The 19,510-nt window shown below is 37.6% G+C and overlaps 1 long non-coding RNA gene across 1 annotated transcript in view; it reads right to left on the bottom strand.

Moving 5' to 3' along the window:
- Positions 1–1,547, bottom strand: part of LOC147580779 (uncharacterized) — a 41,792-nt gene extending 40,245 nt beyond the window's left edge. The window contains exon 1 of the long non-coding RNA XR_015251077.1: positions 1,433–1,547. This is a non-coding gene — a long non-coding RNA (uncharacterized LOC147580779). The remainder of the gene's footprint in view (positions 1–1,432) is intronic.
- Positions 1,548–19,510: the final 17,963 nt, after the last annotated feature.

Below are 19,510 nucleotides of genomic sequence, written 5' to 3'. Positions count from 1 at the left end.
CAACTCTTGGTTTCTGCTCCGGTCATGATCACACGATTCTTGGGTTTGAGGCCTCAGGACTCACAGTGCAGAGGCTACTTGGGATTCTCTCCCTCCCTCTCTCTCGCTCACTGCTCCTCCCCCACTCACACTTACTCTCTCTCTCTCTCTCTTAAATAAATAAACTTAAAAAAAAAAAAAAGTACATCTGTTTCAAAGTCCCTTCTGAGAGTGTATCATCCCCAGCATGGCTGCAACGCCTACCATATTTAGGCCACCTCCCACCCTTGTTCTCATCTTCAGGAACCAAAGCTAGAGAGGACGCAAGAATTTCTGCTCTGTCACAGAGAGCAGTTTCAGGTAACACAATAGAATCAAACCAAATTAAAAGATTAATGAATTACCAGAATGTTTACTATTTTATCTGATTCTCTCCACAAACTTGAAAATCAAAAATTCAGCCACTACTATCCTTATTTCATGTACATAAGGAAACGATCTCACAAAGCTTTCATGAATACGGAGCAGTAAACTTGTGATTCACACTGGTTTTCAGACTCTGGGTCCATATTACTTTCCCCTGTACCACAGCGTCACGGCCAAGTGAAAATCATTCCGTACCTCTCGCCTTTGGTAATCCAGAATTACCTAAGAAGTGCATTAATTCACTCATTTATTTAACAAATCTGGATTGAGCAATTGTTGACGGCCAAGTACAGCGATGGAAGATGTAGACCTAGGGCCTATCCTCAAGAGGCTTGTAGTCTAGATCAGGAGACATACAGATGAAGGCACAATTGTCACGAAGGGAAAGAACCCTGGGGTAACTCAGTGGAGGCACTGAATAGGGCCTCTTTGGGAAGGAAGTCTTAAACTAGATTATGAAGGATGAAAAAAGAGTGGCAGTTAAAGGCTCTTCCTGATACAGGAAATAGCATGAAAGAATACCCTCAGGTGGAAATCACGTTGCTTTATTTGTAGGAATTGAAGAAAACCAGAGCAATCAACAGCTGCACATCAGTGCTTCTCAACTCTGGCTGCACATTCGGATCACCAGAAGGAGTTTTGTAAGGATAGTGATGTCCAGGTCCTGCCCCCTGAGAATTTGATACATTTGTTCTGGGGCAGAGCCCAGACAAGAGTATTTGTTTAAAACCCCACAGAAGATTCGATGTATAGGCAAAGTTTAGAAAGCACTGTTTTTATTAGGTTTGTTGAACCACAGATTCCAGGCAAATTTATGTTTAAGTGTGAATAGACTTCTTTCGGAATTCATCCACATTTTGGTTAATTTCAAGTGGGTCTTAATTTTTTTTCTTATCTTTAGTCAAGTTCGAGTGGTCTGCTTCGTACTAACAAACTCACATCATATTAATCGATTTCAATATATGCGGCACATGACGCAAGAATAAATAGGGGCTCTTTGTTTCCTCTTATATATGACAGTACTTACGTTATAGTCATTGATGAGAGAGATCTAGTAAGAAGGAGACCATGGACTCCCCAAGAAATATACTTCCAAAGATGGATGAAATGCCTATTTGCAAAGGAACATGGCATTCATGTAGCACCCATGCGGGATCACAGGCTGAAGCAAAAAATAATTAGGGAATCAGGATAGAGCTATCATATTATTTCAAAGGTTCTTTGAGATGGATTTCCTGGATACATGGTTCTAGTCTTATGCTCCCCCCCCCAACGGAGGGCATATTTCTGACCCCTATATCCTTGACCCATCTCACAGTATAACATAGTCCCAATATATCTTAATAATGCTGGATAAAAGTGAATGCCATAGTAATCTCATGTTCTCTAAGAAAGTACTTCTCTACACTTGTGTGGCTCAGCCTTTCCAGAAGGTATCAGAGCCCTGTTCATCCTTATTTTGTCCTCAGGCCAAAACCTACAGCAATTTTGAAAACAGTAGCTTATCTTGAGAGGGCCCAGAAGGGAAAGTACTTAATAAGATTAAGACACTTAAAAATTAGAATTCCAAGTAACACTATTGTTCCTTGGTGATTTATTACATTTCCTAAATTTCACAAGCAAAAAAATTTTTTTTCTTTATGCTGTTGTTAGTTTTTTTTATTTTTTCTTAATAGAAAGTATCAAAGAATTGTTTTTTAAACTACTCTGCTTTTTTTTTTTTTTTTTTTTTTTTTTTCCCTTTTCTCCTTTACCTCAGAGGAAGAATTATCCTTTCTGCTTTCCAGGACTAACCTCTCCCATCTATCTTGCTTATGATGGGAATTCTCCCCAACAGACCCTTACACTCTTGATTTTTCCTCCTCCAGATATTTTCCCATCGTTTATTAAGAGAGGGGTAAGTATTCATCCATTAAAAAAAAAAAAAACACACAAGTACAATCTTCTCTCAACCCTTCACTCCATTAAGCTGCTCTTGAAACTCCTTCACCTCATTTTCGAGAGCGTCTTCTATATTCACTGCCTTCATTTCTTCTTTTTTGTTCCCTCCTCTGGTCATTGCAGTCTGGTTTGTGCCTCATTCCCTACCTATCCTTTAAAAAGGCATCAAAATGTACTTGATTTGCAAAGCAAACTATGTTTTCGTCATTCCTCAAGGATGAGGAATGTATCATGTATCACGTAGGAGCTGCAAAGTCTAAAGCCCGACTCAGACCTACCGGATCAGAACTTGCATTTTAACTAGATCCTTGAGTGATTTGTATGCATTTAAAATTTGAGTAGTGCTTCAACAGAGTAATTTACTGATGTGACCCACCCCCTGCTCCTTTCTTGAGATGCTTAAAATTCCATAGCCTTCATGATACCACATTCTGGTCCTTCTACTTCATTTAAAAAAAAAATGTTTATTTTTGAGAAAAAGGGAGAGGGAGGGGCAGACAGAGAAGAAGAGAGAGGATTTGAAGCGGGTTCTGCCCTCTGCATTGAGAGTGGAGAGTTCAGAAAGCCCAAGGCGGGGCTCAAACCCATGAACTGCGAGATCATGACCTGAGCCGAAGTCAAACAACTGAGCCACGAAGCGCCCCTCTACTTCTTCAGATTGCTCCTTTTCAGTTGACTCTACCCTTTTCTTTCTTCTGTCCCTTAAATTAAGGTTTTCCTATAGTTTTCCCACTGTCCTTTTTGTGATTTAGGCCCCATCTCTATTAGGATGACACCCATATGTCCCTCCTGAATTTAAATCCATTTTTTTTTCAACTCCAAGCTGGTCACAGTCTTACTAATTTCCCCAATACCTTAAACTCAATTTGATCAAGGGGCGCCTGGGTGGCTCAGTCCATTCAGCGTCTGCCTCTTGATTTTGGCTCAAGTCATGTTCTCACAGTTTGCGAGTTGAGCCCCGCATCCAGCTCCGGGCTGACAGTGCAGAGCCTGCTTGAGATTTTCCCTCTCCCTCTCTCTCTTGGTCTTTCTCCCTTCCTCTCTCTATAAATAAATAAACAAATAACACACTAACAAACTTTAAAAAATGTATACTCAATTTGATCAAAACCAATTGGTCAACTTTTATCTGAAATCAGTCCCTTTAGGTACCTCACCTCTTATAAAAGCAAGACTATCTTCCTAGATACCCGAGCTATAATTTTCTCATTTCTCTTTATGGCACAACTTTTCATCTGCCAAATCCGGTTGACTCGATTTTAACATTTCTCTTGAAGAAACCCTGTTGATTGCATCTCGCTGCCACTATCCTATGTCGAGCCCTTACCATCTCTTCTTCTTTGGGCTGATGCGATGGCCTTCTTACTGGATTTCTCACCTTCAGTTACTCCTTTGCCCAAATCTATCACCAAACGTGTGCTGGAATCCTACAGTTCCTTATAGTTCTTCAAATATACTCTGTACCATTCTGACTTCTTAACTTCTCTTGTGGCTCTTCTTTTATCCAAAAGCATTTCCACCAATGAATTCCAAACTACCGTTTTCACCCCAGGACAAAATTGTGAAGTTAACAGACATTTTCCAGATCACACCAATGTAGGATTTAAAACGGGATTGCATTAAAAAGAGTTCATGAGAATGTCACCTGCCTCCAAAAGCTCACTTGTTTGTTTCTGAGAGTCCATCCGAGGGTTTCACGTGAACTCACAATCTGCTTACTTATCTTGTCCCACAGCAGGCTCTGTGACACCTTGGATTACAGAATTATAGTATAGGGAACACAGTATATGCATATAACACAACCCAATGCGTCACAAGGTAGCATGTACTATACTGTATTGTAAACTCCCATGTCTCCCATAATTCCATTGAGGAGTTTCTCTCTTTCAGCAGGTTGCTCTTTCCGTGTGGTCCCCCTCTCCCTGGGAATCCCACTATGAGATGACTGAACCAGAGAACACATCTGATTAACAGGGTACATTTCCCACCTAACTCCTCTAACTACGTCTTTCTTATTCAGCCAATTGCATCTGCTTTACTCCTCCAAGTTTGAAGTTTGTTCCAGAAAGCTTCATGGTCCTGAATTGTGAATAGAGTGCTGGTAGACCTTCCCATCATGTACGCGCGCGCGTGTGTGTGTGTGTGTGTGTGTGTATTTCTCAGCGGAGGAGTATGCTTGGGCTCAAGTAAGCCCCTGCAGGGCGAAGATTGCATGCTATTTTGGTTTGCATTCCCAGAGAATTTGGCGGCCTTCTTTGCTGACGCTGGTTACACAATAAAACTTGCCCGAATTGAATGTTGCATCAAAAAACATATATAGATGTTGCCAGAGACCATTGTGTATGCCATGTAGGTACACACAAAACAAAATTATCAAGCATAACAAATATTTCCCTAGTCCGCCCCTTAAAAAGTAAAACAGCCTAAAAGATGGTAATAATGCAAGAATTATCATGGCTCTTTTCTTCTAGCCTTTCATAAATACGTTCTGGCCTCAGGCATCCACCTATTTGCAAGGCTGATCACCGCTCAAAATACCGGCCGTGGGATTAAATCCAGAATCCTCTCAAGAGTGCCTGTGTGTGTGTGTGTGTGTGTGTGTGTGTTTGCAAGTGAATCTTAAAGTCACTTTTTCATGATTTGCAAGTGAATTTTAAAGTGTTTGCAAGTGAATCTTAAAGTCACTTTTTCATGATTTGGGGGGTAGAGTGGATTCAGCAGATTCTGTCTGGAGCCTGTCAATGTGAGACAGCTTGTGAGAGATCATAAACATATTTTTCAGATAGAAACGTTGCAGCCATGAACACGTCACGTGGCCACCCCTTCCCTAAGGTTTGCTCCTTTAATTGTAAATAGCCAGAAAGCCATCAAGCCAGAGTTTAATAAACTTTTAATTTGAAATGAATTACCACATGTTGTGTTTGTTTACCCATTATTAAATCTCTTAGCAACATATCAGTGGCAGAAACAGCATACTGTAGCACAGCCCTGATATATTAGAAAACAAACCCATGGGGGATATTAACTGCTAATAATATGTTTAGGAAGCCTCTAAGAAAAATAAATAAATATAACCAATGTAGCAGAGACACGTATTTGAAGAGGTTGTTATGTTCCGTTTTTATATAAATCTATTCTGAATGGGAGCAAAACATCCCCGTGCAGTCTTGGACTATACAGCTCAAATCTGTCTCTGAGCTGAGAGCAGAGCAGATGCAAATCAGCCTTTTCCAAGCATTTTCTTCAAGCATAAAACATTCTTCCTCTCACGGTACACAGTGTTCTATTGATCATGTCAGTATTTATGTTTCTTGGAATACCACCTGTCTTCCTTTTAGGGGAACTGAGGGCAGCGTTCTAAAAGCTAAGTTCCGAGCATGGTGCAGAAGGTGTGGAAAATATAGCCATAGTCCCACGAGGAAAAACTAGAAAGCAAAAATGATCTGGTGACAAAGAGTCTGAGAGTAATTGCTTTGCGTCTTCAGCTCAGTATCCTAAAACTAGGTTAAAATGTCAGTATCACTGAAATATTATTACTGTTAAGGCAGAACCTATTTTCCCAAAAGTTGAAAATTATAAAATAAGATTTTTGGTTCCATGCTTAATCCTAAAATGTTGGGAGGAAAAAAACAAGGAAGAAAGAAAAAGAAAGAAACAGAAAGAAGGAGGGAAAAAAGAAAGGAAGGAAAAAAGAAAGAAAGAAAAAAAGAAAGAAGGAAAGAAGGAAAGAAAGAAAGAAAGAAAGAAAGAAAGAAAGAAAGAAAGAAAGAAAAGAAAGAAAAAAGAAAAAGAAAGAAGGAAGGAAGGGGAAGGGGGAGGGGAAGGAAGGAAGGGGAAGGGGGAGGGGAAGGAAGGAAGGGGAAGGGGGAGGGGAAGGAAGGAAGGGGGAGGGGAAGGAAGGAAGGAAGGAAGGAAGGAAGGAAAGAAGGAAGGAAATCTACATTACACATACACATTTTTTAGTACCCCACAGTGGCTTGAATTGACTGGACATTTGAACTTGGAATTTAAACAAAAAATCAACTGCAATGTTTTCTTTTTATCTAATGAAATTATAATCATTTCTTCTACATTTCTTGATTTGTTAATTCTTTTTTTTTTTTTTTTTAGTTTTTTTTTTTTTCAACGTTTATTTATTTTTGGGACAGAGAGAGACAGAGCATGAACGGGGGAGGGGCAGAGAGAGAGGGAGACACAGAATCGGAAACAGGCTCCAGGCTCTGAGCCATCAGCCCAGAGCCCGACGCGGGGCTCGAACTCACGGACCGCGAGATCGTGACCTGGCTGAAGTCGGACGCTTAACTGACTGCGCCACCCAGGCGCCCCATTGATTTGTTAATTCTTGATGATATTCAACCATCAGAAAAGATTTAGACATTGATTTCCTTTTCTATATCTAAGACTCCCAAATTAAACAGGTAATATTCGAATGTTGAAGTAATTTGTTTTCACAGAATAAAGGCATCCCAGACCCTCCTGTTGGAAGGCCTGACCATCTGATTCAGTATAAAGAAGAGGCATTGGGCTGAAGTCATTCTCCTATAGACACACAGTAAGTCTCAACCACAGTGGCCACCCATGTCCTCAATAGAACTGCCCCACCAATTTGTAAAGATTCTAAGTCTGGCATTGGCTGGCTTTTTATGGCACTGTTTTTTCTTACACTGCCAGTGCCTTAGGCTCATTCTATGTACCCCACCATTCCATCCTCCCCTTATCACACCAAGCATATTGACAATAGCATTGTTATCCACCTAAAATAAAAAAATTAAAGTCTTAAACTTATTAAGCTCCAACACAGAATGCTTAAACTCAACTTAAACCTGTGCATTTTGAGGACAATCAGCTCTACTCATTATCCTGCAAAACTAGACCATGATGTCAGTCACCCATCTTCTCTGGCTACAAGTAGAACAAATCCAAGTTCTCAAATGTGGGAAACAATACACCTTCATCAACTTGCTTGATAGTGTTGGCATTGACAACCTAGGTTCAGTATATACAGTAGTCTCCCTATCTGGGGTTTTGTTTTTCATGGTTTCAGTTACCCGCGGTCAACTGCATGGTGGAAACCAAATGATCTTCCTTCTGACATATTGTCAGATCAGCAGTAGCCTGACGCTACGTCACAGTGCCTGTCGTTCACCTCACTGCATCTCATCACAGAAGCATTTTATGATGTCACACATCTACAATAAGATACTATGAGAGAGAAAAAGAGAGACTACATCCACATAACTCTAAGTACGGTACTTTGTTATAATTGTCCTACTTTACGATTAGTTAGTGCTGTTAATCTCTTACCGTGCCTAATTTATACCTTAAACTTCATCATAGCTATGTATGTATAGGAAGAAACATAGTATAATATATCTAGGGTTCACTACTATCTGCAATTTCAGACATCCATTGGGGGTCTTGGAACGTATTCCCTGCTGATCAGGGAGGACTACAGTATCTCATATTTAATTTATTTTCACAAATATTTGTTTAAAGCCAAGTGACATCATTAGATATATATAAATTATGTATATAAAATTTCAATATAAGCTTCCCAGTTATATGTAACTCTATAAAGGGACATTTGTTTGTCTGGAGGTGGTTGGTAATTTAGTAATCACCAGCTGATGATAATGGTTTCCTCACAAGCAAACAGGTCAGGTATGGCTATGGAAGCCGAGGGCTTGTACTGGACCCACCTCTTAGTGAAGAAAGCAGTGGGTTCTAGAAATTGAGTCCAGCAATCAGTGGAGTCTTACTCGGCTCAGCAAAGCATAATCTCCAAGGGCTTTGGGAAACTCCAGACACAAGAAACATTTATCAGAAGTTGAGTATGAAGCTCTGTGTTGCCCAGCTGATAGGCAGAACAAGCCAAGAAGGCAGATGCTATTAGGAAATCAAATACTGCAGGCTTTAGATCTGGCCATTATGGCAGAGATCCAATATCACTTCCCAGGAAACACTGCTGTTTCCCTGACCTATGCTCTCAACCCAACGCCATCTTACTCTACGCACTCTCCGTGGTAGAACTCAACCACTTAGCAGTTTCAGGTAGGGTCTTTGTGTTTATGCCTCTCTAATGGACACATTCTTCTCCCTTACTTTCCATCTCTCTCCTGAGCTTCATGTGCATTTTCCCAAAGATCTCCTAAACATTTCTACTTGGATACAACATGGGGATCTCAAACTCAGTAGCTGCAAAATCAAGCTCCTGTTTTTTTTCCCTCTAATCTTGTCCCTTTTCCTTTATTTAATACTATCTGCTGGTTAATATTCATGTCTATCCGTGCTAAAACATGAGGAATCATCCTTAATTATTCCTTACCATCAATATTTAATCAATCAACAGGGACATTCTTTTCTTAGTCCTATAGTTATTCTCTTGCACTTTTTTAATCCTTGATACATTTATACTCTCTTCTCCAACTTACTATTGCTGCCTTAATTCAGACCCTCTTCTGTGGCTGGCATTATTCTAAATTTTTGTTAACTCATCTGATTTTAGACATGCCCTCTTCAAATAAACCCTCCTAAAAATTACCAGAGGGAACTGTCTAAAATGGAAATTGAAATACATCACTTCCCTTCTTAAGATCCTTCAGTTGCTACCCACTTAATACCAACTTCTCATCAGCTTCAACAGACACAAAAAGACACTGGAGAAAATAGTGAAGGAAAGTTTTTACTATTCTAGAATGAATACATGGATAAATGGTGAAAAAGAGGAAAAGTAAGAAAGAATAAAGACTTTTTCAGATATACAATGGCTAAGAGAGTTTGCTACTTATAGACCCAAACTCTAAATGAATTACAAAAGATTTTTTTCAACAAGAAGAAAAGTGGAACCAGAGTGAAGACAAGCTATATAAAAAGACTATGAAGCACAAATATTGATGAAATGTGTCAGTAAATTAATTTTCTCTTGAGAGTAAAAAAAAAAAAAAAAAATAACTGACTTTTCTGTTTAATGAAAGAGTGAACTGAAAGCATAGCCAAGAATAATATGAGAGTACATGGAGGTGTTTAATAGGTAGGCAAAATATACCAAAAGTCCTTGTCATGTTTAGGAAGAGAAGAGAAAAACCAGATGGAGTTAGATTTTGTAAAACAATTTTTAGGGGTGCCTGGGTGGCTCAGTCAGTTAAGCATCCAACTCTTGATTTTGACTCTAATCATGATCTTACACTTTGTGAGTTCAGTCCCCTAGTCCGGCTTCCCACTGGCAGTGCAGGGCCTGCTTGAGATTCTCTCTCTCCCTCTTTCTCTGCTCGTCCCCCATTCGTGCTCACTCACTCTCTCTCAAAATGAATAAACTTAAAAAAAAACAACTTTCAGTTAAAAATGTAGATAAGAAAATTCAGGATGACATCTGAAATAATTAATAAAATCTATAGATGATAAACAGCAGAGGATAAACAAAATAAAATTATTTTTGGTGAAAGAGAAATGCAGGAAATAAAGTATTTTTTAAAAGCAAACAAATAAGGTGGCAAAACTAAATTGCAAAAAAAAATGTTATCAGCAAGTACAAATGTAACAGCAATAACAATAATTACAAAAAATTAAACTCATCTATTAAAAGACACATATTAACTACTTGTCTTGAATACAAAACTAAAATCTAGATTCATGCTGCTAAGCCATACTCAAAAGAACACCACAGATGAATTTTAATTTTTAATTTTAATTTATTTTTTTAAAGATGGGCTGTATTTTTTTTAATTTTTATTAATGTTTATTTATTTTTGAGAGGAAGAGAGAGAAAGAGAGAGTGCAAGTGAGGGAGGGGCAGAGAGACAGGGAGACGCAGAATCCGAAGCAGGCTCCAGGCTCTGAGCTGTCAGCACAAATCCCAATGCAGGGCTCGAACTCACCAACCACAAGATCATGACCCAAGCCAAAGTCAGATGCTTAACTGACTGAGCCACCCAGTTATCTCAAATTTTATTTTTTTTAAATAAATATTAGAAAAACAACATATGCCATAAAACATCTATCAAAAAAAATTAGGTGGTAGTATTAACAGCAGAAGAAATAGAATAAAAATTGAAGCATTAATAGGCACATAGAGAGAGACTACATCTGTATGAGAGAAATAATTACATATAAACTAATAATCATAAAATTGCATGCATTTAACAACACATCTAAAATATATAACACAATATTGATAGCACTATAAGGACAAATGCACAGATCTAGGTCAGAATTCGTGATTTCACCCATATCTACCATATAAATAAAACTGAAGATAAATAACTCAAGCTTTCAAATCAGGACTGAAAAGTAACTCTTCCCCCAAACCTGAAGAAAATAGGAGTACAGAAATAATAAAGCTAAGTATAAATACATGGAAAACAAAAGATCAACGGAGAGGGAGTCTTGGTGGAGATAGATAGCAGTTGTAAATGTTTAAAAAAAATGAATAAAAAGATAAAACCCAACCAAAACTGATAAAGAAAAGCGAAGAAGGCATATATTAACCAATATGAATAATGAAAAGAAGACTGTAATAGTGGTATTGAAAAATTACAATAGTATTTTTTATGTATTTTCCTATAGAAACATAAAATATCTATAGAGTAACACTCAGAAAACATTGGTTTCCTTCAAGGAGAAGAACTAGTTTCCAGTGGGACGCAGATTTTATTTTGAGCAATCTGAGTGTATTCCCTAGTCAAGAAAACTGGAACAAAAGGAAATAAACTTTAAAGATAATAAACTACGAATACAAATGTAATATACATATATCATGGGTATAATGTATAACATATATTATAGACTTAATACACGTATATATCATAACATATATTGTATTATGTACATATGTATATAATCTAATCTAAATTAAATACGTATATTATACATTATATATAATCATATATAGTCATAGTATTACTATAGATTATATGCACAATAATACTATGACTAAGTTAATTCAATTGATTTTTTTAAATGAATTAAATAGAATGAGTGAATAATCAGTAACAATCAAAGATTGAATTAGAAATCAAGTGCTTCCCATGACTCATTTCACATTAAAAAAAAAAAAAGTCCAGAACTCTTACAGATCAGTAAGAAAAAGTTTTAGGGGCACCTGGGTGGCTCAGTAGGTTAAGTGTCCGACTTCAGCCCAGGTCATAATCTCACAGCTTGTGGGTTCAAGCCCCACTTCAGGCTCTGTGCTGACAGCTCAGAGCCTGGACCCTGCTTCAGATTCTGTATCTCCCTCTCTCTCTGCCCCTCTCCCACTCATGTTCTCTCTCTCTCAAAAAGAAATGAACGTTAAAACAATTTTTTGAAAAAGAAAAGAAAAAAATGACCCAGAGGAAAAGCGAACAAAATATAGGTATAGACAGTTCACAGAAGATAAAAATGAAATGGTCAAAGAAACATTTGGAAAAAATGGTCAAACTTAGTCATATTCAGGAATATTCTAATTCAAGCAAAGAGATATTTCATTGCAACTGAATTGGCAAAACTGACTGTAACAAAGATTGATAGGATGTGAGCCAAACAAGATCCTAGACATCTGTTAGAAGGGCAAGGGGGCGCCTGGGTGGCGCAGTCGGTTAAGCGTCCGACTTCAGCCAGGTCGCGATCTCGCGGTCCGTGAGTTCGAGCCCCGCGTCAGGCTCTGGGCTGATGGCTCAGAGCCTGGAGCCTGTTTCCGATTCTGTGTCTCCCTCTCTCTCTGCCCCTCCCCCGTTCATGCTCTGTCTCTCTCTGTCCCAAAAATAAATAAACGTTGAAAAAAAAACTAAAAAAAATTAAGAAGGGCAAATTGATACAATTTTGATGGCAGTTAAGTGTGTGCCCTGTGATTCAGTGATTCCTCTCCTAGGTAGATAGATGCTAGTGAAATTCGCACCTATGTGCTTAAGGAGAACATGTCCAAGAATAAACACTGTAATCTTGTTTACAATTGAGCCAGACTTGAAACAACATATAAAATAAAAATAAACACATTTTGTTAAAATCATGCACATTGCTATGTATGCAATTATACGGCAAAGGTATCAATAAACCAAAATATATATAAGTGTGTGTGTGTGAGCTGTGTAAATCTCAAGGATAATGCTGAGAGAAAATAAAGTTGCAGAAATAGGTATAAAACATGGTTACTTACATAACCTTTAAAAACATAGAAAAGACATTATACATTGTTGATAATTACATACATCTGTAGGAAATGTATTGAAACATACACGGAAACTATCAATAGGAAGTCTAAGAGGGTTGGAACATTAGTAGCAAGCAGTTCACAGGTGACCTGAATCACATGTAAAATGTTACTTTAAAAAAAATGTTTATTTATTTTGAGAGAGAGAGAGAGAGAATGCACTCTTATGCATGCTCATGCAACAGGGGGAGGGACAGAGAGAGGAGAGAGAATCCTAAGCAGGCTCCGTGCCACCAGGTCAGAGCCCAATGCGGGCATCAAATTCACAAACCCCAAGATCATGACCTGAGGCAAAATCAAGAGTCTGGCGCCCAACAGACAGCCACCCAGATTCCCCTAAAATGTTACTTTTTAAAAGAAAAGGCGTAGAGCAAAGATGGCAAAGTAGCAAGAATGGACACAGCTGGTTACTATTACTGGTATATGTTATTTGCTGAACCATATGTTTGAAATATTTGCTAATTTCCGAACTAAAAAATAAAGTCCTTACTATAGTGCCTGGCACAGGAAAAACATATATCACATGTAATTATTATTACTGGTAAGTCTTCTAATATTAGTTGCACTACCAGTTCAGCCCCATATTCTTGCTCCTGATACTATTATTACTGCTAGAAGATACAACCTGTTAAAGAATCTTGTACATCTTTTGGTAAAGGAAATAACTCTTTCGCAAAAAATAATAGTAATCGCTAATATATCCCTTCTGTAAGCTGTACATTAACTAGTTCAGAGAATGTTATTTGCTTATTCAGTGCTTGATTAAGCCAGGCTTTGAAAACAGCTTTATGAAATAAACTATATTAGTTGAAGACTGCTTTATGAGAGTATGTTCTCTTTCATAGCCTTTTGTTGGTTACCACTCTTGTGAGCAAGCAAGAAAGTTCTAGAGCTTTACTTTAAGCCACAAGTCCGTGGAGAAAGACCTGTGTTTCAATGAAGTAATTCTACAGTTGATTATAATTAGTAAATAATTATGCAGTATGGAAACGAATATTCTTGTCAATGATTACGTTCTCTTTAAGCAGCATGGCATAGAAATAACTACATTAATAATTAAAATTTCTTTCTCAGTTTTCTACAATATAACACAACTTGAAATATTAGTAATAGAATGCTGAAGACAGTGAACTAACCCTGAGAAGAGCATAGGGAGGATTTTAGCCTTACCATCCAGGGATGAACAAATGTTTTCTTCTGTTTGTTTCTCTGAAAGGCCAACCGTATTCTCCACGCCTGATTCTGCTGTCTCTGCTCCAGCCATTAAAGAAACTGGAAATTCGGGAGGAAGCTGAGTCTGCCTTTCATAGGTTGTTTGATCATCCAAACACAGAGGAAGTTTAATAACCTATTAAGAGATAAATCTCTTATCTAAACTGTTGAAAATATTTCACACACAGTGAATTTTACCCTAGAACAATGATACAATTTGCAAACTCTAAAAGGTCAATGGCGAATCAATTTTCCGAACCTTATAATTGCTTTTGTTTGGCGGCTTTACAAAGTATGCTTTTTTTGTAGTAACGATTTACATAATTGCTTTAGATATTTCCATTGCTCTATTTAGTTCTTAGTTTTTCCTTTGTTTTACCTTATAATTTTCCTTAATATCTTCTTGCAAATAACACTATCTGATACTTACACTGGGATCAAGTTAGCAAATATTCATTCTGTATTTACTATCTCCAAGAAACAACGTTTTTAGTTCAAAAATAAAAGACAAAATTGTAGACTCTAGGGGTGACTGTATGGGTTTCACTGTGCAATTTTTTTAACATCTCTCTATGTTTACAAATTTAATAATAAAGTGCTTGGTGGAAAAACTCCATGACATTGGAAGTGAAATATTTAAGAAAGTGAGGAACTTTTGCCAGAGAAAAGTTAAAGGTTATTTTGCTTGCATAATTTCTCCCCTTGTATTTTTTCACATACCCTAGGGGGACGAATCAGACCTGTTCCCCAGTCTCCACACTCGGACTGTGAGCCTGAATTCTATCCCTAAAAGCAACATGGTAGAACATGTGAGGTCATGGATTAGCTACGTGCTCTGGGTTGGCCACAATCTCTTTGAGTGTGATATTTTTTTTCCACTCACAGACACAGGAGGGAAATGATCATAATTTATCTGACTTATTTCCCTTAATATCTCCTAAGGCTGCATTACAGAAATGACTTTCCTGTTCTAGTATCCCTTTTACCTATCTTTTCTCTTCTCTAATCCAAGTTACTTTTTTTTTTTCCTGAGAAACTCCAAAAGGAGTACTCAAAAATTACATTTACTTGTTCAAAAATTGCATTTGAGAAGACTCACATTGGAAAATTCCTAATATTTAAGAATTTCACATAAGAGGAAAATCGGATTTCAAGATAAAAATATTTCATTTTTATCCTCATGAAAAAGAAGCAAATGCATTCCTACTTATGCTGCTGACAATCAGAAAATCCTATCTTAAATAATGACACTGTTCTCCTTGATAAGACTCACGGCCCCCCCATGAAATATACAGAGAGAAAACATTTATTAACAAATAAGAAAGTCAGTGGACAATTACAATCATCTGTAATGAATAATGACCAGTGGGCTCTACAGATAAGCCATAATACTACATTTCACCATTTTTTAAGGGAGTCAGAAAAGAAAAAGGAAAATTTTAGTAATGTGTTCAAATCAAGTAAATTTTAGTGAAATCAAGCTTTCTAATGTTGTTTTGCAAATAGCTAGTTTTCTTGACCTTATAAATTTTAAACATCACTTCTTGATTTATCTTAAACATAACATACTTATGTCTTTATAATCAATACCAGCACTACCGAAATGACCTTGCCATAGTTAACATAACACTGAATTTTAGGGAACAAATAGTAAAAAAATCATAGATGCCTTTCACATTCACTAGTAAACCTATATCAAAATTTATTTGCTTTTATAACTGTATTTTATTTCATTTTGATTTTTTAATGCGGTATTCAAATCATTCACTTATAAAATATTTTGTTTGGGTTAGCTCACTTCAAAATTTGAGGGATTTTTCAATAACTCCTTTGAATTCATTTCTAATGGTCTCCCTTTTCAAATGTATTTATATCAGCATTTCTAAACCATAGAAGGTTTTATAAACTTCGGATCCTGATACCCCACCTCAAAACAATTGAATCAAAATCTCTGAGAACAAGATTTGGACTATTTCTAAAGTTTCCTACATAATTCCAATATACAGTCAGATTTATCCCAGAATGGTGACTATTTTTAAAATGAGTAGAAAGGTACATATTTATATTTATATTTGTTTTCTTAACAGCAACCCATAATATCTCAAAAAGATATTTCAGCAAAACATTATAATGGTATTCGCTAACAGGGGGAAACATGCCAGTTGATTCAACATAAAATACACAGGAAACGGGAAGACCATCACATAAGAAGGATATATAGCTGTTGATTTTTAAGCCAAAACTACATGTGTTTCCTGGAAATGTCCGTATTTAATAGTTCAATCACTTAGGTGGATAGATGACAGTGATAGATAGATGATACATACATACACACATAATACATATATATATATATATATATATATATATACATGTACATACATACATACATTAGATTAGATTGATAGCAATCTAGCTAGTTAGCTAGATAGACAGACAGACAGACAGACAAGGAAATGTCAAACACTCAGGTAAGGAAGAAAAAAAAAATCATAGCATTTTCTGATATGGGCACTGTGGAAAACCATCATAATCAGAAAGAATAAATTTGGACATAGAGGACCGAAATAAACTAAAATTCTGTTCGAATGCTTTACACTTAAGGTATGCTGTCATTTTTTTTTTTTTTTTGATCCTCTGCGGTGTCTTCCTAGAATGAATTTCTGCAATGACATTTCTGCTAAAAGACTTGGTTAGAAAATAAATTTCCAAATATGTACAAATAAATGGTGTTCACCCAAGGGTTTTTTGGGAGTGTGTTTCGTTTTTAATTCTTGAGGTAATTAAGACAGCATGCTTTGAAGTGATATGTATGGCAAAGGGAGTTTGGTGAAGACCATTTTCATCCCGTGGAAATGTGGATCATTAATTATCTTATGTATGAACACATGCTTGTCTCATCAAATAAGTGGCGAGCATCAGGAAGGCACAGACTCTATCTCATTTCTTTTGCATTTCTAGAACAAGCAATGCCCAACACAAAGTAGTAGCTCAATTAGTACATTGGATAAGGAAACACCATCGCCCTATACCCAAGTTGATGAGACAGATCAGATCCGGCAGCAGCAGATTATAAACAGAGAATTGAAGGATTTGGGTGCCCTTCTCAGCCTGCTCGTGACATAGAAGTTTGGGTTAAATTATCTTTAAATTTCCTGCTAATTCTGGAATTTTATTCCTTATTTGTAGACATCAATTTAATCAGCATTAAGAAAGCATTAAGATGTAAATGCTTTCACAGATTTATGATACATATTGAAATTTTCAATAGCACGAAAGTCAGCTAAACGCTAGAAATAAGCAGTTTTAGAAAAAAATAATGTTTATTTTTGAGAGAGAGAGACAGAGACAGAGAGAGACGGAGTGCAAGCAGGGAAGGTGCAGAGAGAGAGGGAGGCACAGAATCCAAAGCAGGCTCCTGGCTCTGAGCTGTCAGCACAGAGCCGGATGCGGGACTCAAACTCACAGACAACAAGATCATGACCTGAGCTAAAGTCGGATGCTTAAATGCCTGAGTCACCCAGGCGCCCCGGTTTCAGAAAAAATTTAAGTTCTTTACTTACAAAATCATATCACAGGCACATCTGTGTGGCTCAGTCGGTTGAGTGTCCATCCGACTTCGGCTCAGGTCATGATCTCGCAGTTTGTGAGTTCAAGCCCCACATGGGGCTCGCTGCTGTCAGCCTGCTTCAGATCCTCTGTCCCTCTCTCTCTGCCCCTCCCCCACTTTTGCTTTCTCAAAAATAAATAAAACATTTGAAAAAAATCATATTACAAACCTGAAAGTAGAGATTGCACAGCCAGTGGTCCAAGTCCTGGCACATCAAATCTTCCATTTTCCTGAAGCTGTCGAATTTCTGGTCATAATGACCTCGGAGAAGGGGACACTTGAATTTCCCGTCCACTACATCAAAGTTGTTATCACACACAGGGAAGGCTGCCCAGCCCACAACCCAGTCAAAAGAAGCATATTTCCCACGAAGGAGACAGAGTTCAAACAAGAACGCCATGCCAGGTTTCACATCTTTCTTCGGAGGGAGTGCCTAGGGAAGGATACCAAGGCAAGGGGAGATCGGGATGCTTGTACACAGAAATGTGCTATATTCAATGGCACCTATATATAATTTAGAATTAAGGACAGAGTTGGGTTTTACTTCCATTGGTTGCCCTTAAAAATTCACTATTGTCAATAATGTTGCAATAAACGTAGGAGTGCACATATCCTTCCAAATTAGTGTTTTTGTTTCTTTGATTAATATCCAGTGGTGGAATTATGAGATCCCATGGTATTTCTACTTTTCTGAGGAAACTCCATACTGTTTTGCACAGCATCATTATTTATTATAGCCAAGATGTGGAAGCAACCTAAGAGCCCATTGACAGACAAATGGATAAGGGGGATTTGGGGTGTGTGTGTGTGTGTGTGTGTGTGTGTGTGTGTGTAGGGATATCACACAGGCATTAAAAAGGATGGGATCATGCTATTTTCAACAATATGGATGAACCTAGACTAGAGAGTAAGTCAGACTGACAAAGACAAATACTATATGAGTTCACATGTGCATGGACTCTGAAAAAAAAAAACAAAGAAATAAACAAACAAAAAGCAGAATCAGATGAGGAAACACAGAGAACAAACTGATGGTTGCCAGAGGGGAGGAGGCTGGTGGGGATGAACAAAATGCGTGAAGGAGAGGGTGAGATACAGACTTCCAGTTATGGACTGCATGAGTCATTGGAATAAAAGACACAGCATAAGGAATGTAGTCAGTGATAATGTAATAGGGGCGTGTGGGGACAAATGGTACCTACGTGTGTGGGGAACATAGCGTCAGGTGTAAACTTGGTTCACTACGTTATACACGTGAAATGGATGAAACATCGTGTGTCAATTACACCCAAATCAAAAAAAAAAAATTGAAGAAAAATTCACTATTGGATGTATTTGCATGCATAACCTTTCCAGCCCAAATTAATCGAGCAACATGCCAGCATGAAAATGTGACCCAAGCAACAAACTTGATCCCGCCCATTCAAGATTCTGCACTTCGTAAGTTACCTAACACAGTATACTGAACTTCCGGTTCCTTTTGCTTGAGTTGCTGCTTCTATAGTATAACTATTTCTATCAGTTGTCACCATCATCGTTTTACTTGCCTGCCACTCATCTTTGTAGTCTTCTCGTACCCCAAACGAGTCCTTTACACAGAAGAAATGCTTTAAAAAAAATGGTTGAACTTGGGTGCCTGGGCAGCTTAGCTGGTTAAGCGTCCAACTCTTGATTTCTGCTCAGGTCATGATTTCATGGTTCATGGAATCGAGCCCCATGTTGGGGTCTGCACTGATAGCGAAGAGCCTGCTTGGGATTCTCTGTCTCTCTGTCTCTCTCTCTCTCTCCCTCCCTCTCTCTCCCCTCTCCAAATAAATAAATAAACATTTAAAAAAATAAAATAGATACAAAATGGTTGAGCTATCGCACTCCAGAGAAACTAATCCTAGGTATAATGATAGCTTAAATTACTATTACAACGTCTACCTCTTCAAGGAAAAATAGTGTCCCATTTAATTATGTGACTCTCCTGTTTATTTCAGTTGAACTGTACTGCACGTCACTGTATAAGCAATTTGTCCATGCTAAATAAATAGTGTTAGGCATAAAGATGGATGAAATGATCCGATTGACCAAATCATTGTTCAGGTCCCCAGATGTAGAGATGGAGCTTGCCCTTTGGCCTTTTAAAAAAGAATTTCAGGAAAGTGAATAATCTT

This window comes from Puma concolor, chromosome B2 (genome assembly GCF_028749965.1).
Source record: "Puma concolor isolate L17-30 chromosome B2, mPumCon1.1.hap2, whole genome shotgun sequence".
Lineage (NCBI taxonomy): Eukaryota > Metazoa > Chordata > Mammalia > Carnivora > Felidae > Puma > Puma concolor.
This window is presented reverse-complemented; position numbering and strand designations above follow the sequence as displayed.